At 49.5% G+C, this 26,752-nt stretch overlaps 1 pseudogene; it reads right to left on the bottom strand.

Annotated features, from left to right (window-relative positions):
- Nucleotides 1-1,109: 1,109 nt before the first annotated feature.
- Nucleotides 1,110-25,145, bottom strand: LOC120713214 (annotated as a pseudogene).
- Nucleotides 25,146-26,752: the final 1,607 nt, after the last annotated feature.

The following is a 26,752-nucleotide window of genomic DNA, read 5'->3' as shown; positions in this document are numbered from 1 at the left end:
GCGGATCTGCATCACCCAAATGTTGTCGCGCTTTATGGTGTTGTTCATAATTTGGCTGCAGCCCTGCATTAAAACCTGCTTGCAGGACTTGGAGCAAAGATTCCTTGCAAATTCCATACCAAAGAGAACTATTCTAGGCGATGACAGCTACTCCACAGAATAAGTTTCTATCATAAAAAAAGTCTCAGCTGCAAAGATGAGTTCTCTTTTGCATATACACAATTTGGAAAATGTAAGCTATAGTTACGTTGCATAATTGGTTTATCTTCAGCCACAATCAGATCACCGAAGTTCACTTTCTATATAAAGATTGAGGAAGGGCCCCTCAGGCGCGGCAATGCCGCGCCATCTTTCTAGTACATTCGATCATTAGCTTTACTTGGCTAAACAATGTTAGCACGGTGACCTGTGTATCTTTAGAAGATTTTTGGTATTTTGAACTACCTAATTTTTGGTATGCAATCTGTCAGCTGGTCTGAAATTTTGCTCCGAGAAAATGAATGTCCCGACCAAACTGAACATTATTGTCAACAAAAACTGAATGTTATAGCCTCAAGTTCCTGACAGGTTTATCACCGGTAAAACCATTAGAATGCGAGTGTGTGATTTTGGATATCATAACATACATTGTATTATGTAATTTTCAATTTACTAGGCAATTATACCCGTGCGTTGCTACGGACAAAGTTGATATAAGTATAGGATACGTATTAGTGCCCTTGTGTTAATTTGTAGGAATCTACGTGATCGAGTCGTGGATGGAGGGGGTTGGTCCGACTCGCATACGGGATGGATTATCTGTCAATAACATAGACGGACCACACACCAAATAAAAAATTTAGGTGGAAACCTTACTCGCTTTAGTAATAGGTATATGTATAGATTATATGAAAGTTTGCTTGTGGAAATTGATGAGTCTCAAAATATTATTTTACTGCCCATTCTTTATGTATTGATGTGAAAAAAAATTCGCCACCCATAGCAATAACGCAAGGCACCTCCAAACAGGAGTGCTAAAGCATGCTAAAGTTTAGCTAAATTTAAAATAAGAGTAAAATATTTGATGGGGAAAAGGATGTAATGGGTGCTAAACTTTAGCACTTGACATATTAGCACCTCCAAAACTGGACCATAATCTTGCTCCTTTAGTTTATTTGACCCATTTATTCTATCTATTTTTTGGGGAAAAACAATGATAGCCCAGTACTCCAGTAGTACTGGTTCGAGCGAGAGTGAACTTTTGGCGCCACCGACCTGCCGATCCAGACCACAGTCCATACTCCGTACATGATCTCTAGCTCCGGCGACGGTTCAGCTAGCGCTCCCTGGTCTCGATCCTCGGCGGACTGATGATCTTGATCCCCTGGGTCCGCGGCACGATGACGACGTTGACGGCGCCGTCGTCGTCGCCGACCCCGATGTCGGCCAGCACCTCGTCCAGCGGGAGGACGAGCGGCACCACCACCGTCTCTCCGGCCCTGTTCCCGCCGCGCGCCAGGGTGGCGAAGTTCCCGGCGTACTCGCTGTACCGCGGCCCCGCCGCGGCGGCCTGCTCCGGCGGCACGTTGATCACCACGTCGAACTTGCCGCCCCTGCCGGCCTCGAACTCGATGCCGCCGAAGACCAGGACGGTGTCCGGCTGCGTGCCGCCGCCCGCCGTCTTCTGCGCGCGCGGCGGCCTGTTCACGGACGGCAACTCCACGCTCTGGCCCGCCGTCAGGGTCAGCGGGAAGGCAGGCGCTGCCGGCGCCGCGGCGCGTAGTAGCCGCCGCCTGGTGGCCGCGGCGGCGGCGCCCTTGGGCAGCAGCGGGGTCAGCCGGGCACCCACCCACCGCAGCGGCTCCCGCTCGTCGTAGCTGTACCCGAGCGCCGCCGGGTCGAGGACGTCGCGGACCCGGACGCGCACGGGCCGCGGCTTCTCGTCGTAGAACACGAAGCTGGTGTCGAGCCACGCCGGGTCGTCGAAGTGGCTGTGGCCGAGCTCGGTGGCCCAGAGGTGCCAGAGGCGGTCGACGTTGGCGTGGTGCGAGTAGAAGACCGGGTCCCGCGCCGCCGTGCCGAGGAAGCCCATGTCGGCGCCGGCGTGATCCTCGCCGTCGTTCCCCACCGTGGAGCTCCCCGGGTCGCCGGCCCACACGTGTACAGGGGCGGATCCACATGGGGGGCTAGGGGGGATTAAGCCCCCCACCTCCCTAATATTCATGGATACCCCCTAAGACCCTTTTGATTTTTGGGATGAAACAATGAAGAGGAAGAGGGGAGGAAGAAGAAAAGAAGAGGAGGAAGAAGAGAATGGATATGATCCCCTTTACATTTTCGGGCTAGATTCGCCATTGCACGTGTACGCTGGTGTGCGCCATGCTCTCCAGCGAGCCGGAGGTGCCCGACGACGCCGTCCCCGGGTACTCGGCGCAGAACTTGTCGCCGAGAAAATCCTGCGCCTTCTTGTTCCGCATCATCTGAACGTACAGGGTGGAGACTGGAGAGGTTATTCTGAACAATTTGGTTGTTGATCTGAATCGCCTGCGGGTCGAACGGGATGATGGTGTCGCCGGCGTTGAGGATGTCGAGGTTGACGTAGGCGGCGAGGTGCGCGGGGTCGCGGTGGGCGTCGTAGAGCGGCGAGCCGGCGTCGTTGAAGATGACCGGCAGCGCCATGCCGGCCGGCGCGTCCCAGTTCCAGTAGGGCAGCGCGAAGGCGGCGTCGCCGATGAGCCCGCCGAGGATGCGCTCGTAGAAGTAGATGTACATGCGGTGCCACGGCGCGAAGATCCACGAGAAGTGCACGTCGAACGGCGCGTCGTCGGCGTCCTTGCTCGCCGCCGCCGCCGGGCCGCCGCCGTACCGGTAGTGGCCGTCGCAGTAGGCCTGGTGGATGGCCGCCTGGCTCGCGAAGCTGCGCGGGTCGGAGTCCGGGAGCGCCCTCATCGCCGCCAGGGCCTGCCTGTACTTCTCCACGGTCTCGGCGTCGGCGAGGTGCGCCGGCTGGCAGCTGCCATGCGGGGCATCATGATGAGAATGATGAGCTACGTGATCGAGGTTGGTTGGCAAGGTTACGGTGTGGGTGCCTAGCTACCACCGTATATATAGCGCATTGGTGGTAGGTATTTTGTGCGGCTAAGGTTAGGGATGGCAGCGGGGGAGAAACGCCAGCCAGCCAGCAACAGTGTTTTCTTCTCACGCCAAATTAGTCCAGCCACCAGTGTTTTCCTCTCATATCAGATCAGCCCAACCACCCGAACGAGGCAGCAGTGGGGGCAGGAGAACGTACCCGCCTTCACCTGCGTTTAAATTCCCCGTCACCCGACTCACCACCCGTTTCAGGTCTCAATTTCACTCTATACCGTCACCACCGGTGGAAAATTCCCTGCGGCGGTGCCGCACAGCGCTGGTCGTGCGGCATCGCCTAGGATCACGCCGCGTGGCCATATCAGATCAATCGCGACATCCGCGGCAGCAGGAGCCGCGCACTGCTGCGGAGCCGCCCGCTCCCTGCGACGGAGCCGAGCAGGAATTAGCCGAGCGCCGGATCGAGCCATGGAACCAGTTCCTTCACGGAAGTTTCCGCTGCAACGGAGCCGTCGGACGGCTACGTAGATTTTTGACAGGTCCGTGAAAAAAGGATCTGACGCCAAACTGTAGAATTCCACCGCCGGCGAGTATCAGATGCCCTAGTTTTGTCATCGATGGAGAGTTCTGCCGCCGCGGGGCAGTCGTATTCAGGTGACGGGAACATTGGCCATGCTGTTCTTCCATCAATACAAATGGCTGAATCGGACACCGTCAAGTCAGCTGCAATTGCTGAGATTGCAGATCACTCTATTTCACCATCAAGGTCATCATCGGCTCCCGGCAATGAGTTGGTCACTGGTGCTTCCAAAGTCTCAATGGTGATGGAGATGCCAGCAAATTCAACCATGCAGGCATCAGAGGTGCCCGAAGCCATGGCACCATTCAGATTTTGAGGAGCAATTTAAAGAGCAACTTTCTTTCTCCTGCAAATTGTTTCAATCTGAAGGGTCAATCAATACCTATAAGGTTATGCCTACCAAATATCAAGATGAAGCAATAATTATCTTTAACTCTGAGGATATGACCATAACATGTTCTTGCAAAAAGTATGAATGCATTGGTATGTATCGCCCTTTAAAGTGATATACTACTTCATAGCACAAGTTGCTCAACTCCTTTTCCAATTTTTTTTGAAAACTCTTGTCCATATGTGTTACAGGTATTTTGTGCAAGCATGATATCCGAGTATTTACTATCAATGAGGTTTTTGTCTTGCCAACTCAGTATATATTAAATAGATGGATAAAATATGCAAAAAGGGGATTTTATTGTGAGAAGAGAAATAAATGACAATGAAACATCAAAAGCTCAAACTGCACGTATCTCTTGAAAGGCGACATCTCTTGCATTGAAGTGCTCTGTTTCAAAAGATCTTCTTGATGATCTGGAGAAAGCTATTGATAAATTGGACCAGGAAGCAGATACTACTCTGAACCAATGGCCTGTAGAACCTTGTGTAGTTTCCGGAGTTAGCACTGAATGTGTTACAGATATTTTAAAGGGTTAATTGAATCCATGCCATTACAATTGCTCGAGTTCACTGATCTGCCATTACTATTCACGATACCGGGAGAGTGCCATTACAATTTCATATTTGTTCGAAATATGCCATTACGTACCCCTTCGACGTGTTTCTTCTTCCTCTCATCCTCTCCTTCCTCTCTCTCCATGGTAGATCCCTCCGCCGCCGGCGCCGCCGTTGAAGCTGCCTGATTCGAAGCTGTCGTCACCCGATTCACCGCGCTGTCGCCCGATTCAGAGCCGCCGGCGGCTCACTGAGCGCGTGGCCGAGCAGGCTTGTGCGGCGGTGCCAGCGGGCACGTTGGCGCGCACGGCGGCGCCCGCCCGCGGCGGCCGCACGGTCAGGCGCGGTTTCTAGGCAGGGGAGAGGCGGGCTGGCCACCGGATGGCCTAGATCCGGTGCAGAACGTCGGGGCAGAGGCGCCGCTGGTCTGTTCCGGCGCGGGGTAGGGGAGTCACCGAGTCGGCGTCCTGGGCTTGCGCTAGCAAGGAAGGGAGCCGCTGGCCAGGGGCACGCAAGGGCGGCAGAGGAAAGGCGCTCGGTCAGTGCGCCTCGCGGCGGCCGGCGGCGAGGTGCGAGGGGCGGCAGCGGCGAGGTGCTCGGGGCGGCGGTGGAGTGGGAGGTTGAAGACAAGGGTATTTTGGTCCAAAATTTTTCAGAAACACGTCGAAGGGGTACGTAATGGCATATTTCGAACAAATATGATATTGTAATGGCACTCTCCCAGTATCGCGAATAGTAATGTCAGATCAGTGAACTCGAGTAATTGTAATGGCATGAATCCAATTAACTCTATTTTAAAAGGTAAAGTATCTATTAGAGGTCCTGAGGTGATAAAAGGTCCAAAGAAGAAAAGAGAAGATGTACTTGAAAAGAAAGGGAAAAAAAGAAGACTACAAACAAAAAAAGTACAACCACCAATTCAAAGATGCATTTATTTCCATCTCATTTTTATAGCTAGTAATATTTTTCTATATTTGTATTCTGTAGGAAAAGATAAAAAGAAGGCACAAGATTCTGAAGAATTTAGTGTAAGACTGAGAGATAAACAAGCCTTATTTATCTGATTGAATGATCCACTTTCAAATATATGTCCTGAACAATATTTTTTCTACATAGGGTTCTGGTGCAGTACCAGGCTTCTCAACCAATACATATGGTGAATTTTCAACCATGGTTGCTCCTTCAATCGAGCGAGAATATATGGTTGTTCCTTCAGTACAGGGAGGATGTATGGTTCCTCCTTCAGTCCAGGGAGGATATAGGATTGATCCTTCAATTCAAAGGGGATATATGGTTCCTCCTTCAGTCAATCCTTCGTCAATCCTTGGAGAATATATGGTTCCTCCTTCAGTCAATCCTTCGTCAATCCAAGGAGGATATACAAGTCTTTTAGCTGGGCTTCATGAAGATGCATCAGCTGCTCGAAAATTACATTTTGATGAAGTTTCAAATCCTGCTACATTTGAGTAGTAGTCATACTTTGATAACTTTTAAATAAACCACAGGACTGTAATGTTCCAATAGTGTTTCAGTGATTCTATATTTTTGTTGGACTTTCACACGCAGCTAGTGTTCTTTCACAGAGTTTTGTTCGAAACCTTTTCTAGAAACGCAGTGGGGGCAGGAGAACGTACCCGCCTTCACCTGGGTTTAAATTCCCCGTCACCCGACTCACCACCCGTTTCAGGTCTCAATTTCACTCTATACCCGTCACCACCAGCGTGGGTAAAGGGTACCCATTGGGTGACCCACCCCTAGATAACAAACTGAGCAATGAATAGATATCAGGGAACCTAGTTGCTGCTCGACTTTCTCCCCCGCGTGCGCAGGGGGCTTCTATACGTCGCTTTCAGCGACTTCGGAAGGTTGCGTCGCAGAAGAATCAGATGGGCGTGCGCGCGGAAGCGGAATCACGTAAGGTTCCTAGCCCAATAAGCAGGTGCCTGGCCCATTAAGCGGAAGTGAAAGTTTTCTCCACAAAATGTTTTTAAAAAATAAAAATGTTTGCACGAAAGTGTTCCAAAATATTCATATTTGTTGAAAACAATAACTAGTGTTTTTTGATACATTTTCAGATTTGTTTATAAACATTTCAAAGTGTTTCGAAAATATTTACATTTGTTTTGGAAACATTTCAAAGTGTTTCGAAACTTTCAGTTTGTTCCGAAACATTTAGATTTGTTTCATTCCAGAGTGTTCCGAAAAACTTTCAGATTGTTCCGAAACATTTAGTTTTGTTTAAGAACATTACAGAGTGTTCCGAAAATATTTACATTTGTTCATATTGTTCCGTTTTCAGAGTGTTCCGAAACATTCAGATTTAAAATATTTCAAATTGTTCGGGAACATTTAGATGTTTTGGAAACATTATGATTTGATTAGTAGATTGTTCTGTTTTCAGAATGTTCTGAAAGTTTCAATTTGTTCCGAAACATCCAGATTTGTTTAGAAACATTCAAATTACCTGAAAAACTTTCAGATTGTTTCGAAACATTAGATTTGTTTAGAAATATTGCGGAGTGTTTCTGAAATATTTTAAGTGTTATGAAACATTCAGATGTTTTGGAAACATTTCAAAATGTTTGCTGTCAAATTTTTGGAAATACAAATTGGAAATATTTCAAAGTGTTCGGAAAACATTTTGACTTGTTGAGCAACATGTTAAGATTGTTCTATTTTTTCAAAGTGTTCCGAAACTTCCAGTTTGTTCTAAAACATTTAGATTTGTTTAAAAACATTCAAGATTATTCTGAGAAACTTTCAAATTCCTCCGAAACATTCCAAAGTGTTCCGGAACTTTTAGATGTTTTGGAAAATATTTCAAAATGTTCCGAAATATTCAGATGTTTTGGAAACATTCCAAAATGTTTCGGAGCATTCAGATGTTTTGAAAACATTTCAAAAGTGTTTTGGAAATATTCTGACTTGTTTAATAAATTGTTCTGTTTTCATAATGTTCCGAAACTTTTAATTTAGCCGGTTGCAGCAAAGTTCACTGCACGACACGTTTCAATGGGAAAAGAAAAAGAAAACGAAGAAAAGCTTAATGGGCCTTCACGGTTCACAGAAACAAAATTAGAGAAAGGGGTGGCATGCGTTACCTGCAATAGAAGAAGATATACGAACGAAGAAAAGCTTAATGTCTTAATGGGCCTTCACCGTCCACGGAAACAAAACAAAGAGAAAGCGGGTGGCGTGCGTTAGCTTCCGACCTTCTGCGACACATTGGCACACAGCAGCTCGCGCGACAAATAGAAATCCCCCGTGCGCACGCATTTGCCGCCTCTTTAATCCTCTACTCCCTCTCGCTCTCATCTCGGCATGCTAATGGAGTCCTTGCCGGCTGCGGCCATGGCCCTGCGCCCCTGCCGCTGCCGGCGTCGTCGTCGGATGCGGCCAGCAGGTGACCTGCCCCTGCTGGCGGCGGCTGGGTGGGAGGGAGGGATTTGGAATAGGGGTGGGTTTGTGTGGGATTAGATTAGGGTTTGTGGTGCTTATTTACATAAGATTTGGAAGCTAGCCCCCCGTGTCATACTAAATGGGTACTTTATGGGCAGATTTGGGTAGAGAGAAGAATTTGGGTAGAGATTAAGAGGAATTTGGGGGTAGAGCGTGGATGACAGGCGGAGGTCAACTTCTATTTCAGAACAGAGAAAAGGTTCAACACGAGTTCATGTTCACGACTTCACGGTACAAGGGAATCTCCCTGGGATTTATAGTCGTTTCGCATTAGGGACTAACGACAACATGGGCCTCAGCTTGGGCTAGCCTCGCACCATTCGGCCCACAGATACTTGAATGGCGCGGTCATGACAGGTTGCCCGTCGCCGGCCGGTGTAGGAGGGCGTGCCTCCAGACGCACCGGAGGCCCCGACGCCCAACGGCACCTGCTACCGCCTTTGGATAGGGCTCGCGTGCACCGCCTCCAACCACTACTACATAAATATAAATGTTTTATAGGAGCGGGCAAAATTATATTTGTAGGGGTGGGTGTCATACTCATTCCTACTTTTCATAGCTAAAAATACTTTTTGTAGAGGCGGATACTGCGTCCGTCCTATCTGTTTCTAATTTTCGCAGCTAAAAATGCTTTTTGTAGGGACGAATACCATGTCCATTTCTAGGGGCGGGTCATCCCGTCACCCACCCCTACTAACTGATTTAAAAAATCAAAAAAAAAAATGGCCGCGCCGGCCGTCCAAGCCAGCCCTGCTGCCGCCGCCGCCGCCGCCGTCCGCCAAGCCATGCCGGCTGTCCGTCCGAGCTAGCCCCCCTGCCGCCGCTCGCTAGGCCGCCGCGCTTGCCGTCCGAGCCAACCCCGCCGCGCCAGGCCGTCGCTGCTCGTCTGGCCGCCGCCGCTTGTCCATGGCTTCACAACGAACCTGATTGGATCTGCGAGAGCAATCATCACTTGCATCGAGGCATGGATTGATGTTTCGTGGGTGTCAGGGGGTGATGTGTGTTGTGTGGCATGGCATGGTAGCTACCGAGCTCGTAGACGTGGCCGCTGAAGACGGAGCAGCAGTCGCCGCTCGAAACGCCGCGCCCTGCTCACATTGCTTGCTCCGCCTCGCGTCAGGCCGCTGCCGTAGCTGCGGTGTGCCCTTGAAGCACACGAACAGAAAAATTAAACGAATGAAGACAAGCAAACACCAAACATTCGGACGAAAAATACTTTCTCAATACTCCACTGATTCAAACGAGATTTGAGCCATAGATGCAAAGTCACAAGGTCTAATAGATCCATGAAAAAGATCGCAAAACAATAAAAAAAACCACTGTGAATCGAATAAAAATTCGAGCGTCTCTTCCATGAACGCGATTTGGGAAAAACTCAAAATTCGAGCAGATTCAGGAGAGATTCGAGGGGGGATTGAATCAAAGATACACACAAGAATCCTAGCAACAAAAGCCCTCAAACAATTTCATGAATCCACACCGAAATCGTGACGAACAAATATTTACCTGAAAATCGCGATGCGCCATCGGCGCCACTCGCGCTCGCGCCGGGATGCGCCGTCATTGTAACACCCCGGTGTTAGTTTTGGCAGTAATATCGTGTTTAATCGTTAATCGTGTTCTAACCGCGTCGTCAGCGCTAATCGCGTTCGCAGAGTAAACATCTGCTTAGCGATGTTCGATCTCGTTTTTGTCACTGATCCGGGCTTCAAATCAATTTTCGCCCAAAACAAAAGCTGTAGACCTTCTTTTTCTCTACAACTTTTATTTTGGCCAAAATTCAAGTTTCAGCACGAAATTTAAAGAAAATCTTTAATTTTGCTTTGATTAGGACATTTTCAAATGCACCCAAGTTTTGAAATTTTATCTTTCAAACCTTAGTTCAAATGAAAAAGTGACTGAAACAAAAGTTGGAGATCTCAAAATTTTGAACAACTCTAATCTCCTCTGCTCGTCGCTCGACACGCCGCCGGAGCCGTCGCCGCTCTTCGACGTCCGTGTCCACGCGCCGCGCCGACGAATCTCGCCCGTCGTGCTCACGCACCGTCCTTATCCGCACGGAGTCGTGCCCGTTTTCGCCTCCCCGTTCCCCTTTCCTCACCCCTGTGGAGCACGCAGCCGAGCCGAGCACGAGCAGGCCGTCGCCGGCGTCCTCCGGCCGTCCTCCGCCGCCGTTCTTCGCGCAACAAGCCACCCAGAGCCGCCCCACATCACCCCGCGTCTCCTCCGCCCCTTTTCCGAGCTCGATCGACCCTCTGCTGGGCCGAATCGACCCCTGCGCCGCCGTCCACCATCGCCGTCTTCGTAGAAGTCTCGCCCTCGCCGTCGACGACCCCCTTCCGGCCTCCCTCCGCTCCAACCGAGTCTACGGTGAGCTTCTCTGCGCGCCCCTATTCCTTCCCGACCACTTCCCTGGCCGAATCTCGCGCCACCGCCGCCGGTGAGCCGTCACGCCGCCGTGCCCGCCCGCTGTCGCCACGCGCACGCCGCAGGACGCCTCTGCGCGGGCCCCCGCAGTGCTGTCGCGCGCCCTGGCCCCGCTCAGCTGCTCTAGCCGCCGTGCCGCCTCACCCCGCGGCCGCCGCCTTCTGCGCCGACCAGAACGCCGCCGCAAGCCGCCGCGCCATGGGCGCCGCCGCCCCTGCTCCCGCGGAGCCCCCTGCTCCGCCCACTCTCGGCCCGAACTAAACCGCCCCGAGCCCCCCCCCTCGAGCCAAGGAAGCTCCTCGACCCGACGCCGGCCACCCACGGTCACCGGAGCGCCTCCGCCAGCGTAAACCGCCGCCGCCCGCCCCTGCTCGCCGCGGGCAAGCCGCGTCCGGCCGTCCCCAAGCCGATTCGACCCACCACAACGTCGCTCTCGACCTCCCCGAGCTATTCCCCTCCTTCCCCCTCGTCGGCGGCGACCGCCGTCGCCGGAACCGGCCGGCGCCGCCCTCCCAGCGCCGCCTCCTCTGTTTTGGCCGGCCAGGGACCCGATTGCTTGATTGCAAAAGTTTCAGGGACCCATCTGCAATATCTAGTTTTGTTTTCAATTGTTGCTGTGAACTTCTAAATTCAATTAAAAATCATAGAAAAATCAGAAAAATGCAAACCAAATTTTGTTAGGTTTCTAAAATCGAGATCTTCAAAAGAAAAATACTTGTGCGTGGGAAATGTCACTTTTGCCCCTGCTAAAATTCGGGTTGTATTTAATCTAGTTTATTTAATACCGGTTGTTCCGTTGCTCTAAAAATTATGAAATTTATTCAGTAGATTATTCTTTGTATGTGTAGTCCACTGAAAAATTTCCAAGTGCAGGGCCTATGTGTATCTTTGTGGATCTATTGTTGTTTGATTTCCTTTTCTAGAGTTAAAGTAAATACTTTTATATGTCAATAAATGTTGGTAAGTTATTTATGCACTCCTTATCAGTAGTGTTTCATGATAGAAAAGTTGTGATACTAGCTCGTTGCGGTTTATTAAGTTTTTGTGTTTAGCTAGTTCCTAGTTTTAGTCTTTCTTTATTTTCACCATGGCTAAGCAATGCCTTAATGCTTCTCTTTGTTTGTGGTGTACCTAGCCTTCTTAATGCAAGTTTAAGTAGTGTTGTTGAAAGGAAACACTTCAGGCTAAGCTCAGTCGGAAATTAAACCTGCCAAGCAACACCAAGTCGTTCCCTTTATCGCTAGTTCTTCATGATTATTCGTTAAAGGATTGCCAGTCATATCTTCTTTTACTCGTATTGCATTGCCTCCTGAGTACCTTGCACCGTTGTAACTCCTGCATGGCATCTTTTCATACGTGTAGACGTCACGAACGAAGCGGCTTACGAGCTGGTTGCTGAGCCGGTCCAGGAGCCGCAAGCGGGAGAACAGCAGGAGGACGCAGTCAAGCACGCTCCCGAAGAAGCCACTAACCCCGCTGACCTGCAAGGCAAGCCCCGGAGCATATCCCTTATTTTAATTACTCCATATTATATTTAAAGTATGGTGCAATTACGTTCAAGGAATTGATTGGAACCATAGATGCATAATCTTGAATACCCAGTGTCCTTACTAGGGTAGGTATCGCTAGCACTGCTAGGCTTAAGTAAACTCGGTAGAAGACGGGTGATTTCCTATCACCCGCGAGATATAGGGTTGTTACTTCAGGTAGTGTTGTCAAAAATAAGGCAATGAGAAGGAAATTGGAGACCGGGCGGAGGGAAAGTTGGACATGATATTTGCATAAAGAAAGTTGAGTCTCCGCCTGTGTCGATTGAGGACCGTTCCGTTGTTGGCCCTTTGACTGAGGATTGAACAGTACTAACCACATACCGGAAGTAGGAGGTAGTCGAAACCGGTGAGCTGTGTACCACTTTACAGCGGTGATTTGAATTCCGTCATGCTACGCTGGGCGTGGGAGTTGGCGGGTGTTGGATAGGATGCCGCCTCCGGGTTCTCCGGGAGTTCACTGCGAGGGGCCCATCACCTGGGTTTTAGCAGGCGTAGTTCAAATGCCGTGGTAATGTGGAAACAGTTGACGCATGGCCCGACGGGGCTTACATGTGTCGTGTGAGTTAGGTCCACCTTGCAAGGTTAAATCGGATCGATTCGCCGTGACTCGCGGATAGGAGAGCCTTGGTCAATGCGTCACATCGTAGTAAGGATTGAAAGGACAGAAAAAGAAAAGTTGGACTTTTGTTGATATTCTTGAAAAGATAATATGATTAACCATGTGTGCTCTAAAGAATTAGGCAAACCTAGTTTCTAGATATCAACACAATTGGAGCTAAAATATTGAAAGTAAGGATCCAGTTTTAGTAGCTTTTCAGCAAAATAACCCAGAGCCAAAGAGCTGTGCATGTCTAGGTAATGGGCTAAGTATACCCATAGACGGGTAAGCCTTGCTGAGTATTAGAATACTCAGGGTTTGGTTGTAACCCTTCCGAGCAAGTTGTATTCCGGAAGACTTCGAGGAAATCAATGCGTCCTGGAGTGGTCAGCCTCTTCCTCCAAGTTGGACGGTCGAGTGGGTTCCGTCTTCTCCGTGAAGTGAAGGCAGGTGAGCCTCACATCAGTGGGCAAGATGTGAAGTTCATCTTTCGGTCATCAACGTTATTTATCGTACTGTATTTGGAAGCTTGTTTCAAACCTGTTTGTATTTTCCGCTGCGTTTGAACTCTGTATTCGAAATGTAACTCTGGCTTATAAAACTTTATTGTAAATTAATTTGGGGACTTTTGTTTAACTCTGGTTGTAAGTTTGTTTGAAAACTTTTGTTGCTTGTAATCACCTGTGCTCGTATTCTGGCGAGAGTTCCTGTGCAATCGATCCTGGTTAAAGCAGGCAGTCTGAGTGTACCGGTGAAGTGCAGTAGCGGAGGATTAAGTTAAATGGTTAATTAGTGCACTTGATCAGTATTATTTGGACTGTTCTGTGACAGCCATCCCCCCTCCCGCCTGCGCAGGGCTGCACCGCCGTCGGTGTTATAAACATGGCGAAGAAACGGCGAAGAACAACAAGATCAAGCCACATGAGACACGAGGATTTAACATGGAAAACCCTTCCAATGCGAAAGGAAAAAACCACGAGCATCAGCCAGCAAATCTTCACTATATCGGGTGTGTGTTTACAACGCCTAGCAGCGGCTTATAAGAGGAATAATCAACTATCGAGGAGCAAACCCTAAAGGGTATATGAACCGTACCGCTCCGGCCCAAGCCTCCCGGCGACGGGCCTCCGCTTCGCTACGTCGGAAGTCGGCCTTTTCTTTTGTGCAATGAATTTAGATCATAGTATAACAGTCGGGTCCCGTCCTCGCCGGGCTGCGACACCGTCGCCGCTCCTGCCCACTCCGGGCTATGACGCCGTCGCCGCTCCCAGCATGAGCCGCTATGGCTACCCAAAGCCGCGCCGCTGGTGCTCGCTGCGGAGTTTAGGAGCAGGGCCGTCGTGGGAGACGAAGGCGTCCCCATGGCGAGATGAGGGAGAGAGAGAAGGATGCTCGTGGGGTGAGAGAGGGACTCTGATTCGGTGACATGCCTATGGCATGTCAAGCTGTGACATAGTGTGAATCTTGGCCTTTGGGAATGAATCCAAAGGGACTCAGATTGGGTGACATGCCCATGGCATGTCAAGCTGTGACATGCCGCCAATCCAGGCCGTGGAAAACGAATCAGACGCCACTCCGCCGGTCGTCCGCAGAAGTCCGTTGCGGTCACTGTTTCCACACCGCTCGCGCCCAATTCCACCGTAGGTGGCTCCGTTTTCGCAAGGAAGCGTGCCAAATCAGGGGCCCCTGCGCTCGCTGGCCCCACTCCCCCACTCGCTGCTCACGCCAGGCGCCCGGAGAGGGCAAGCCGCCGCCGTGGACCGGGAGTCCGGGACCGTCGCCGCCACGAGAGGCCGCCGGCCCGTTGCCCGTCGCTGCCACGGGAGTGCGCCTGTCGCCCGCCGCAGGAGGCCGCCGTCGCCCGTTGCGGCGGGGCGCGCTGGCCCTGTCGCGCGTGGAGGCTGGTGACGGCGGCCTCCACGCCGGGCCTGCATCCATGCCACTGGAACTGCAGCAAGGAGTCGCCGGCAAGGACGCTCGAGCAGGCTGCCACAGCGACAGGGGACTCCCGAGCAGGCTACCTGCATCCACGCCTCCTGTTCCGAACTCTGTTTCTTCTACCTCTGGCTTCCTTTCTCTCTTCAACGGAATACGGTGGTGCTTGCTCGGCCTCCCCTGTACCCAGAAGAAGGCTCTAATTTAAAGATGAAGTGGACAACGAACATTCAGCACGGCAATGCTACTTCAACTGAACCGAGGCTGCAATGCTTTCTTTCATTTCGATGGAGTTCAAGTCCTGGAGGTCGGTGTTCACGGACCACCCGGCGATGAACACCATCCGCCCAGCACCGGCGCGGCTCGTACATCCTGCTGCCGGCGAGCGCGGCGCACGGCGCGGAGCCGTTGGCGATGTGTGCGTCCTCGTACAGCCGCACCCGGCAGCCGCGGCGCTGCTGGAAGAAGGTGCGCGGGACGCCCCTGTACGCGGCGCTGCCGTCGCCAGTGCCCCAGCCGCCTTCCGGGTCCGCGGCGACGTCCGTGAACTGGAGCTGGAAATGTATCTTGTCCCCGCCCCCCAGGGGCTGCCGCTTCTCGTCGCAGATGTCGAGCCACCGCTCCGCCTCCCGGCCGGCGACGACGTTCTTGGCAAGCTAACTCAGCTCCTCACGTCATTAGCAGGGGCGTAGCTAGGGGGGCGGGCAGGGGCGTGGCCCCTATGGTTCCAATTTTGTATTATAAATTTAAAATTTAATTAAATTTTTATATAAATTAATATGATTAGCCCTTCTAATAATAAAAAAATAAATTTCTGGCTCCGCCCCTGGTCATTAGAAGGTCGTGCAGTTACCGAGCGAAGGGCAGGCCCGGCGACTGGCCACCGGTCTCCACGAGCGGCAAGGCCGGCGCGCCCCTCGCACGGCGGCCGCTGCAACGAGCGACGGGATGGCGGCCTCCCGCGGCGGCGACGAGCGACAGGACGGCAGCCTCCGCGGCAGTGATGGGCGACGAGCGACGGGCCGGCGTCCGCGAGCGCGAGGCGTCGAGGTCCCCTAATTTGGGTGTAGGCGGTTGCAAAAACGGAGGCCGCTTACGGTGGATTTGGGGGCGAACGATGACCGCAACGGACTTCTACGGGCGGCCGGCGGAATGGCGTCCGATTCGTTTTCCACGACCTGGATTGGCCGCATGTCACAGCTTGACATGCCATGGCACCCAATCTGAGTCCGAGGAAGATAAGGTTTGTGCCTTTGCGGAGAGAGAATATATTTTGAATATGGAACCCGCGGTGAGTGCTTTCTAGGGGCGGCTGACGCAGTCACCCGCCCTACAAATGTCCGGTATTTGTAGGAGCGATTGATCCCATCCCCAATCCCTAAAAATATATTTTTAGAGACGGACGGATGCTACAGTAACATCATTTTATTTGTAAAAACAAGTTGAAATTTAATCCGCTCCTAGAAAAAAAATGACGTGTTGCTACAAATTGTTTTTATAGTAGTGAACCGTCCCGCATGGCAGACGAGGCGAGGCCCGTGGCCTTCAGATCCGTGTAGTGGGGCACCATTTTTGGCACTGCTAGGTGGCCGGCCCAAATCGGCGCCACCATTGCCACTGCCGTCGGGTTCGCAGGTGAGGGTGACAGATCGATAACGGGAGAGAGAGAACAGGATAGAGGAGAACACATGGGGGTATTTTTGTCCGTAAAAAAAGGTATGTACTGTGGATGTTGCAGGGCAGCAGTTAACGGAATTGACTGGGGGGTTCTAAATTACAAGCGACCGTACCATCCCTTTTTTTCCCGGCCACCTCCCCCATCCTCTGCAAGCGGCCTCACTGCCGATGCCCCCATCCTCTACTAGCAGCCTTGCCACCGCCGCCCCCATCCTCTGCATTTGAGCCGCTGAGCCACGCCTCCCCGCCATTGGCCGCTAGATCCAGACAAAAAAAAAAAGACAAAGGAAGAGGATGAGAATGGGAGGGGAGTTCTCACGGGAGGGGGCTAGCCGCTAGGAAGAGGGTGGAGGGGGGAGTCACGTGGGCGTGGGCCCCCCATGTTGGGGGTTGACTGTGAGTTTGTTTCGGTCCGGTCACCCGTAGAATCAGGATTGTGCAAGATCATTTTGAAAACGAATCATAAAATGAGTGTCAAATAAGGAAGGAAAAAAAATTGAGGGCCAAGAAAGGAATAAGGCATTTTTCCGATATCAAATAAGGAATTTTCTAATTGACCGATGAAACTGAAAGAACTGGAGTGCAGTGAGAATCAAGGCATACCCAAAATTTGAAAGAAGATACTAATATGTATTCACAAATGTTGTATACTGCCATGTACTCCCCTATTCACAGATGATAGCCTTATTTGATGTATTCTGAAACGGAGAGAGTATTCAACAAAGGTATTGGCTAATATTGAAGCCAAATTCTCACCGGAACAATAAGCACGGATCTCCGCATCTGTTGATTTTCATGGATGAACATAGATGCCAATCGCGTTAAGTAACCACCCCTTGGAACGTGCATAGAAACTGATGATATGGCCATTATTTTCCACACATATCCTGAAAGGATTTCCTGTGGCTTCGCCAAATGAATACGTTTTAACATGGGTGACGATGGCAAGTGATCTTATAACGTCCGTTGCTGTTTCATAATCGGCATGGGTACCAGAAATTTTCTTTACAATCTCATTAGGGCCCAAGATAATCTGCAAGAAGAAAAACATCCATGGATGTATTAGGTGCGTGAGGTATACATATGAGAAGCGTATGGTTTGTGTCTTCATGTCCTATAGTTTACTGCTCCTGTTCAGTGTGCACTGTGACTCAAAAGAATCACATACAAATGGTACGGTGATGATAAGTCCGATAGAGCCCTTGGTAAGTCCGATAGAGTAGGGTATAGCTAGAAACCATGTCCTGTTTGGTTAGAGTAAACCTCAGAGCTCATTGGATTAGATTCACATACCTTTGCTAGATGTCCTCCATAAGGACCACCCCACGGACCCGCCATGTGCTCATTCAAATCAATGCCTATGTACGAAAATGCAATTGAATCAATGGCCCTTCCAAAGCGAATTGTCACAGTTAGTAGGCGTCGAGGCATCACATCAAGATCATAATAACTTCCCTCATTTCCACCCCACATTCCAAGTTTGACAATTGGCAGCCTCTGCATAGACCAGGGGCGGAGCCACCACTAGGGCGAGCTAGGGCGGCCGCCCTAGGTCCCTGTGGCCAGGCACCCCTTCCCCACCCCAGGAGTTGGTGCTGGCGAGGGCGCGAGATCGAGGAGGTGAGAAACCGAGGTTGAAGACGATGCCGGCATTGCTCCCGTACAAGGAGGAGATGGAGAGCGTCATGGTTTGGCCACTCGAGACTGTGCCAGGGCCCAACAGGCACCTAGCCCAGGTGAGGCGGCCTTAGGGCAGGCGCCTACCCACTCAAGCTCCTGCACCACGTGTGACTCGCCAGAAGACCGACACGCCATCACGGCCTCCATGCTTGCGCTCGCCCTTGCAATCCCGGTGCTCGCTGCTTCGGCGCCACCACCCGCCATGCCGCTCGCCGGTGGTTCGCCCGCCTCCTCGCCTCCCCGAGTGGCCCAGCCCTGTCGCCCTGGCCCCGGTAGCTCGGAGCTCCCACTAGCTCCTGGCGTCGGCGCTCCCTGCCTGTAGCTGGTAGCTACAATATGAACCTGCTACTATCTCTCCTCGCTCGGCGGCGGCATCCGACATCCAAATCCAAGGCAGCTCAGCGGCGGGCGGAGGTGGAGGCAGCCGGCGGAGGCGCGGGGCGGCAACAGGAGGGCGGAGGCGGCGGCTTGGTGGGCCATGGTGGCCCTGCGCAGCTACGCCGGAGCGGCCGGAGGCCTGGAGCACGTCTTCTCTGGCGTGGTGCATTGTTCGGTAGGTATTATTCCGCCCTAGGTCATTTGTCGAGCTGGCTTCGCCACTGGCATAGACATGGGTAAATAAAATTTAGTTTAGAGTTAATCCAGTAATTAATTGGTGTACTTTCAGAATTTTTTAGGCCATTGTTACTGCATTGATTATTAGCATAATTTAGTTTTAACCTCCAATGTAACATAAATAACTATTAAATAACAAAATTGTAAATCACCCATTGAGATTTGCGTTTTTCTTTAATTTATTCACACTAAACTATAAAGTTTTGCAATACTGTCCATACAATGTGAATCTCTATGAATAACCGCGCAAAAATCATTTAACCTCTAGGAAATAGCAAAACATTTTTTCAAAAATATGAAAGCTATGACACAAACAACTTAATGTATTGCATTATATGTATAAACTTTGGTGCATATAAGACTAAATTTTATGCAATTTACCTAAAAAAATAAAAATATGCCCAAAGGTGGCCACAAGTTTCAAAACCGCAATCCTATGCAGTGTACTCAATCTTGAGGGGTGCAGCGGTCCATTTGTACTAACACGGCAGCCCACAATTTATTTTGGATGGCGATATAAGTGCCCGCGAGCACAAATGACTATATATTGGCGGCAAAGAGTAGGAAAATTTCCATATCTTGGCGCTTAATTGAAACACCACCGCTGGTCTTTTGAATTCCCCTAACCCCATGCCTCTGCCTGCCTCCGTTGATCTGGCTACCACTCTGTCACCAAGCTCCTGTATCGCCACCTCCGCACCGCCATCCACACTGCCTCCGCCGCCTCCGTTGCTCGCCTAACACTCCGCCGCCCACCTCCAACTTCACCTCTCATGCGACACCGAGCCGCCACTCTGGACTGCATCGGCCTCCGACACCACCTCTGCCTCCCAATCCAACGTGACATTGGGCCGCCGCTCCGACCTCGAGCAAGGAAACCCCCCCCCCCACCCGCACCCCCCTCCCCCCGGCACACACACACCCCGTGCGCTTCTCACTCCGACGTGACATTCAGCCGCTGCTCCGACCCTGAGTAGGGATCGCCACTGCCACCCATCTTAATCGCCGGCACCACCATCACTGACCCTGGCCGAGTACATAACCACTCAGTTTTTAGGAAGATTGTATGAAATTTGTAGAAATTGTAATGGGTTGAAATTAAAGGGATTTTTTCTATCCTATACAAATATGTGTTTATTGATATAAGATTGAAATTCGTAGGGAAGTTGTATGAATTTTTTAGGAAAGTTAATAGGAAAGTGTTGGAATTCTTCATTAACTGTGAGGTACTCCTTCCGTCTTAAATTATTAGTCGTTTTGGCTTTTCTTGATACATAGTTTTTGCTATGCATCTACATATATATATATTTATGTCTATATGCATAACAAAGTTTATAAATCTCGAAAAGCCAAAACGACTAATAATTTGGAACGGATGGCGTATATGGTAAGTCGTAGCTTTGGTCGTGATAGTGGGACTCGTGGCTTTGGTCTTGGTAGTGTGATTCGTGGCCATGTTCGTGGTAGCGGGGCTGGGCACCAGCTAATACATGGAAATAATGTTTTGGATAAAATTTATTATGAAGGTATAATTGAAGATTTAATTTCAAGGTACACTAGATAGATGGTGCCGCGCTATGATACGCGGATTCTTCGCAAAACTCACGTACCGGTATCGGATACCCGTACTCCACGGATACTCCCGAATACGTATCCCGTAAGTATCGGACTATTTAGGTATTTTCAAATAATAAAAATAAATCGGATACTCGTGGGATACCTGTTCGATACCTTCAAACCCTAACAACACCACTCAATCGCTTCGTATAAAGGTCCTCCGCTCAGCTGTGCCACCCTCTCAATCCCCACTCGCGCAGCCGCAGGCCCGCAGCAGCCTCGCACGGCTCCCTTGCTGTCACCGCCGCTCGGCCACCCGGCCACGCCTCCTCCTGCTCCTTCCCCGCTGCTCATCGCTCCCTTGCCGTCACCGCCGCCTGGCCACCCGCCCGCGCCTCCTCCTGCTCTTTCCCCATCGCTCGTCGCTCCCTTGCCGTCACCTCCGCCCGCCCACCCGTCCGTGCCTCCTACTGCTCCAGCGGCTGCGCGGCCTGTCCAGACAGAGGCCCGCACATCTGTTAAAGCACTATTTAGGGTGGTGCTGCGCTGCTGGAGCTCGCCGCTGGCGGGCCGCCACGGCCACCGGAGCGTGCCTCTGGACGGCCTGCGCGGCCGCTAGAGAGGGAAAGGATGAGCCGCAGCCTCCGGAGAGGGAGAGGAGGAGCCGCGGCAGCCGGAGTTGGCCGCTACACAGAGAAAGAGAGAGAGAGAGTGCCGGAGGTTGGGGAAGAAGACGACCGACATCCATTCATGGAACAGACGAACGGATAAGATAAGGTTGGTTCTTTTTTCCTTTGCCCCTTTCCTTTTCTAATAATTATAGAACATATGAATATATGAGTTTATGACGCATTATAGTCCCTGGAACTTCTATTTTCTCACATTCTAGTTCCTGAAACTTTTATTTATTTTTATTTTTTATATATATTATCGTATCCCCGTATCCTTGTTTTTGGAAAAATGACGTATCGGAATATCCCCATATCGCGTACCGGTATCCGTATCCACGTATCCGGGCAACATAGGTGCCGCGTGGTAGAAAGTAGGTAATATTATGACTCGAATACCCACTTTTAGCATGAATAATAGATGTAGATTTCGACCCTAGCAGAGCAAGCAGTATATAATTACTTGCTGAAAGTTTAGATGTAAGCCTTTATGGGGACTTCTAAATGCCAAAAATTAAGTGCATAAGGATGGCTTACCATAATGTCAAGGGCTTTATGTGCAGTTAACCCATAAGTGGGAACACTGGTTTTATTTTCTTCATCAATCACAGGTCCCGCCTTGTTCAATCTTTCGATGATATCCACTATGCTAGGCCTTTCTGCCCTATCATCATGCACACATTTTATTGCTATCTCGATACATATCTTTACTTGTCTGCAATACTCTTCTAAAAGGGAATCACTCCATGTTGCCTGTAACTCACACCTCCATTTTTCTTGTACCTATGAAATTGAATTATAAAGCTGATTCGTAGTATAATAAATGTACAGATAGCAAACCATTTGTTAATCATGAACACCGGTCTTGATAAAGAGAAATAGATCATTTCTTACCAGATCAATAAATATTTTTTCATTATTTTCACGAGAAGACATTTCTTTAAATTGTGAGTAGCCTGTAGGTCCCATCATGATCTCCATTATTACAACTCCCAGGCTGAATATGTCATTCTTGACAGAAATCATGTTTTCATTTATCAATTCTGGTGGCATGTATCCACTGCATGCACAAACAGTGAATTAAGTGTAAAAAAACATTTTAGTTCATTAGATAAAGATGTATTTGCAGAGGAATCCAACTTACAGCGTTCCTTTAACATTTCGTGTGATCTTGGTTTTTTTGTCATCAAAGTTCTTGGACAAACCAAAATCAGCAAGTTTGGCCACCATGTTCTTGTCAAGCAATATATTCTCGGGTTTCAAGTCTAAATGCAAAATAGGTTCGGCTCTATTGTGGAGGTATTTTAAACCCTCACAAGTCCCCTTAATGATTTTGTAACTTGTATGCCAATTAAGTCTATCACTTTCGTCTGCATGGACGGAAACAAATGATTGATCAGATACAAAATTATACAGCTGTCCTCCTCCCACATCTGGATGATATAATAGTGAATTAGTGATGGAGAAACAGCATACCACATAGATGCATTTGAAGGCTCCCATTGGGCATATACTCGAAGCACAAAATTCTATATCGCTTCTCTGGAATAACAAATTTTCCTTCATGCTCTATGACATCACGACCTTTTGACTCGTGGCAGAAGCCAACTAGTCGGACAATGTTATCATGCTTGAGCTTGAAATGGTGGCCAAACTCATTCTGGAATTCATTATCATCTAATACAAAATTATCTCGGAGCATTTTCACAGCAATCTGATCTCCATTTTCACGTACACCCTATTCAAGATATATTATCAGTATAGAACACAGTTTGATTTTAGTTTTTTAAAAAGGAAAAAAATACTGCTGGTGTTCTCATTTGACAAGCTAGAAAAACCTGAGTCCTGGATCTATCTGGCATGCTATTTTCTGTAATATATATTACAGCAACTGAATTAAACGCAATAATAGAAAAATATGTGTCGCGAGGTCATTGGCTCATTGCTTATACCTCATAATTATGGGCAAACCTTTTTGTTGCAGATGTATTATTTGGAGTTTCATAACGTGTACTGGTCATATGTGTGCAATAAACTGCGTACAGAAGGCAGCATGTCTGCAGTCTTACCCAATAAACTTTTCCATATCCTCCTTCACCTAGTTTTCGCTTCTCGGAGAAACCATCTGTAATTTGTTCCAATTCTTGATACTCTATAAATACTAGGTAGGGAGGCGCGCGTTGCCGCGCCTGTAGATGGAGCTCAGTGCTGAAGTGTTGTACACTGTTATCTTCGTGGGCCCTAACACGCGATGCATTGGTGTGTACGGTACAATATTGCTGGTTGTCTTTGTTTGATTGAAAATGTGTTCGATCGTATGACCGCGTTTAGTTGCAAAAAAATTTTGGGCAAAATTTTTTAGCAATTTTTACAACAATAATTAGGAGTATTAAAAGTAAATTAATTATAAAACTAATTACACAAATGGATGGGAAATCGCGAGGTGAATCTATTAAGCCTAATTAATATATCATTAGATATTGTTTATTGTAGCACGACATTGTCTAATCATTATGTAATTAGGTTCATTAGATTCGTCTCGCGATTTTACCCTGGGGTTATGAAATGGGTTTATTCTCATTTAATACTCCTAATTAGTGGTCAAAACGTTTGAAGTTATTTCACCGTAAGAAAAATTTAGGGAACTAAACAGAAATAGTGAGGCAGATAACTGTGATTTTAAGGTGCTGACATTGATTTTTTATATTTTACTGGTTTGTGCTGATGCTGCCTTGGGAAATCTGAGTACTGCAATTAGGGGTGGTAATGGACTATGACCGTAACGCTCTCTTCATGATTCTAATTGACCCTCAGTATTCAAGCAGGCAGCAAGATGAGCGGCAAGGAAGAGACGGAGGCATCCCGTGGAGGACGAAGGGCAGGGGCCTGAGGGAGGAAGGCGGAGGACAATAGGGTATAGGAGACGCAGTCGGCAGTCGCCGCGCCGCCGAGGGAGCCGAGACGAACTTGAGATTGGGGGAAGATGAAGGGCGACGGAGCCAACAGAAGGTGGTGGAGACGGAGCAGCGGCCGGAGGAGTCGGTGGCGGGATAGGAACAGCGAACAGTGACGAAGTTTAGGGTCTGACACCGCAGCAGACGGGTCTCGCTAATTTACGGTTGACCGTAGGGAGGGGCTCCCTACGGTCAATCTCCCGACCGTTTTTTTTTCCTTTTTAATAAGTTTTTGTCGTTTTGAGATAAAAAAGGTTTAGAAAAAAAATCAGAAAACATTTTCGGAGAGATAGAAAAAATTTCAAGGGGAATTTTGGAGAGAGAAAAAAAATTCAAGAAAAATTTTAGACAGATAAAAAAATTTCAAAGAAAAAAATTTGTGAGAGATGGGAAAAAATTCTGAAGAGATAGGAAAAAAATTAACGAGAAAAAATTTGTGCAAAAATCAATTGAAAAAAAAATACATAAAAAAGTTGAAGGTAGAAATTTTTTTATTCAGATTATATATAAAAAAACAACCCGGCGGCGGGCGGCGGCGCCTCCTCCCCACCACCGGCTTGCTGCGCCGCCTCCGCTCCTCGCCGCCACCGCCGTCGCCGGCCCGCTGCGCCGGTCGCCCTGGGGCGGAGCTCCCCAGGGCCGCCGCGGATCCGCTCGGGGGCGCCGCTCCGCCGCAGATCCGGCGCCACGGAGCCACCACGGATCTAGCCTGGGGGAAGGGAAGGGGAAGGGGGCTCGCTGCCGGCCCGCCGCCGCGCCTCCCTGCCGCCACCATGTTTCCGGCCTGGGGGGAAGGGGGAAGGGACGGGGGAGGGGGCTCGTCGACGGCCCGCTGCCGCCCCGGCGCTGCTCCATCCCCATGGATCTGGTCTATGGGGAAGGAAGGGGAAGGGAAGGGGGCGGGGGAAGGGGAAGGGGATGGGAGAGGCGCGGTCGCCATGGGGAGCGGAGCTGCCACGGCCGGAGCCGAGATCCAGGAGAAAAAAGGAAGAGAGAGAGAAGAGAGCCGGGGGAGGAGAGAGAGCTTAGTGGAGAGAGAGAGCGAGTGGGGGTCCATCACGTGAGTCGGGCGTCGACCGTGAGTTGCTGAGTTTACGGTCACCCGCAGATTCAACATCGCGGCAGCAGACGAACCACAAAATATTCGGCAGCCACCGCCGATGCGCAGGATGAATGGGCCACGACATCGACAAAGGAAGGCCCAAAATAAATGCAGCCCATATTCCCGTGGCAGGCAGATGGCGTTTGGATTGGAACACAGTGCGTCAGGTTTTTTTTTGGGGAGTCTGCCAGGCGTCAGGCGCTGGTTGGAGTAGAAGGCAGAGGAGCTCCCGTTGCTTCGATTTCTTCGGGCATAAGATGTAGCATATTGGCTCCATTTCTTTATCCCTCTGACACTGTTTATACTGTTATATAGCACCTGCAATATATAAGACCAAATTAAATCACTTAAAATAACCGTTTAGAGAAAGAAGTGCATCATTGTATTGTATCTATATTACCAGCTACTTTCTATCTACTCCAATACCCACTTCAAAGATCCTGCAACCGTACATGAACAACAAACAGTCAGTGTGGTAAGAGATTTACAACTTACTAAAATGAAACAGAACCAAAGTCTTTCAGATATGTCTTTACATGGTGCATGGTATGTATAAGAATCAAATTCAAATAAATTCAGAAAAATAGCATGAATTTGCTAGAAATCTTCCTAATAAATAATCATCACAACTTGAATATGCCAAAAGAAGAAATGAGACAATATCATAAAACCGTAGCACATTAGATAGATCCGTACCAAACTTAAGAATGACATGATTAAGCAAAAGATTAAATATACTGCATTTTGTGAGTACTGAAAAAGTTGCTGAAAAAGGTGCCACCGGCCAGCCGCCCTCTCTTTTTCCCTCTCTCGTTCTGAATCTGCTCCCTCACCAGATACATCACGGCAGGCAGTGGCGGATCTAGAAGCTGAAGATTGGGGGGCTCGTCTTCCCTTTATTCCTCCTCTTCCTTCCCTTTCTCCTCTTCTTCCTCCTCCTTTCTTCCTCCTCACTTTCAACTATGGCTGGAAATTGTAGGGGGGGGGCTTGGGGGGGCTCCCATGGACTTCATGGAGTTAGGGGGGGCTGGAGCCCCCTCAGCCCCCCATGTGGATCCGCCACTAACGGCAGGAGGTGTAGGCGCGCGGATCCCCTGAGCACCGCTTCTGCCGATTCCCGCACACGCAACACTCCCGTGCAGCCCGGCGGCACCCTTTTCACCCGGGTGCGCTCGCATAATCGCCTATGCGGCGCTCGCCTTTCGGAAAAATTGACGCCATGCCCGCCTAGGCGACGTTCTAGACACCATATGCATGGGGTGCCTGGCGCCCCCAACACCAGGAATCAATTTCCGCCTTAGGCGATGACTTAAAAATCATGGGTAAAATGCCGTGTAAACAATGTACTAGGGCGGAACTAATGTGTGTATGTTTCAAACTAGGAACACACAAACATTTTTAGGACTAAAGAAATCCTGGAACTAGGAATACAATAACAAAATTTTTGTTAGCACTGGTAGTGGCAAGCAATTTTTGCAGAATGTTTTCCCATACAGCAAGAGTACAAGGAACAGAACATCGCCAAATATCGCATTAGCTTACAGAGTCTATTTTTCCATCAGGAACAGGACATCACCACATTTGAGCAATGGTCACCTAGAATGGCGAGAAAATTCAGAGATTCAGAACTTACAAAACAGTAGTTCGATGTCTATGATTTGAGGGTGTCAGGAGGGAAGATGACAGCAGCACTGGGACAAATCTGAATCAGCGGAGAAAACTCAAACAAAAATCAGGGAATGGTTTCCCCTCTCCAACTGGCATGTACACGCAAAACAATTCATCTCAGCCCGAATTTTTTTTTAAAATCCCGTACAGCAAGAATACAAGGCATGTGACATCTTACCATCAATACATAGGGGCCGTTTAGTTTCCAAAAATTTTCACCTCCCCTTTAAACACATATATGAAGCACTAAATGTAATTAAATAAC

This window comes from Panicum virgatum, chromosome 6K (assembly GCF_016808335.1).
Source record: "Panicum virgatum strain AP13 chromosome 6K, P.virgatum_v5, whole genome shotgun sequence".
Lineage (NCBI taxonomy): Eukaryota > Viridiplantae > Streptophyta > Magnoliopsida > Poales > Poaceae > Panicum > Panicum virgatum.
The sequence above is the reverse complement of the archived record's forward strand: the minus strand, read 5'-3'. Positions and strand labels throughout refer to the sequence as shown.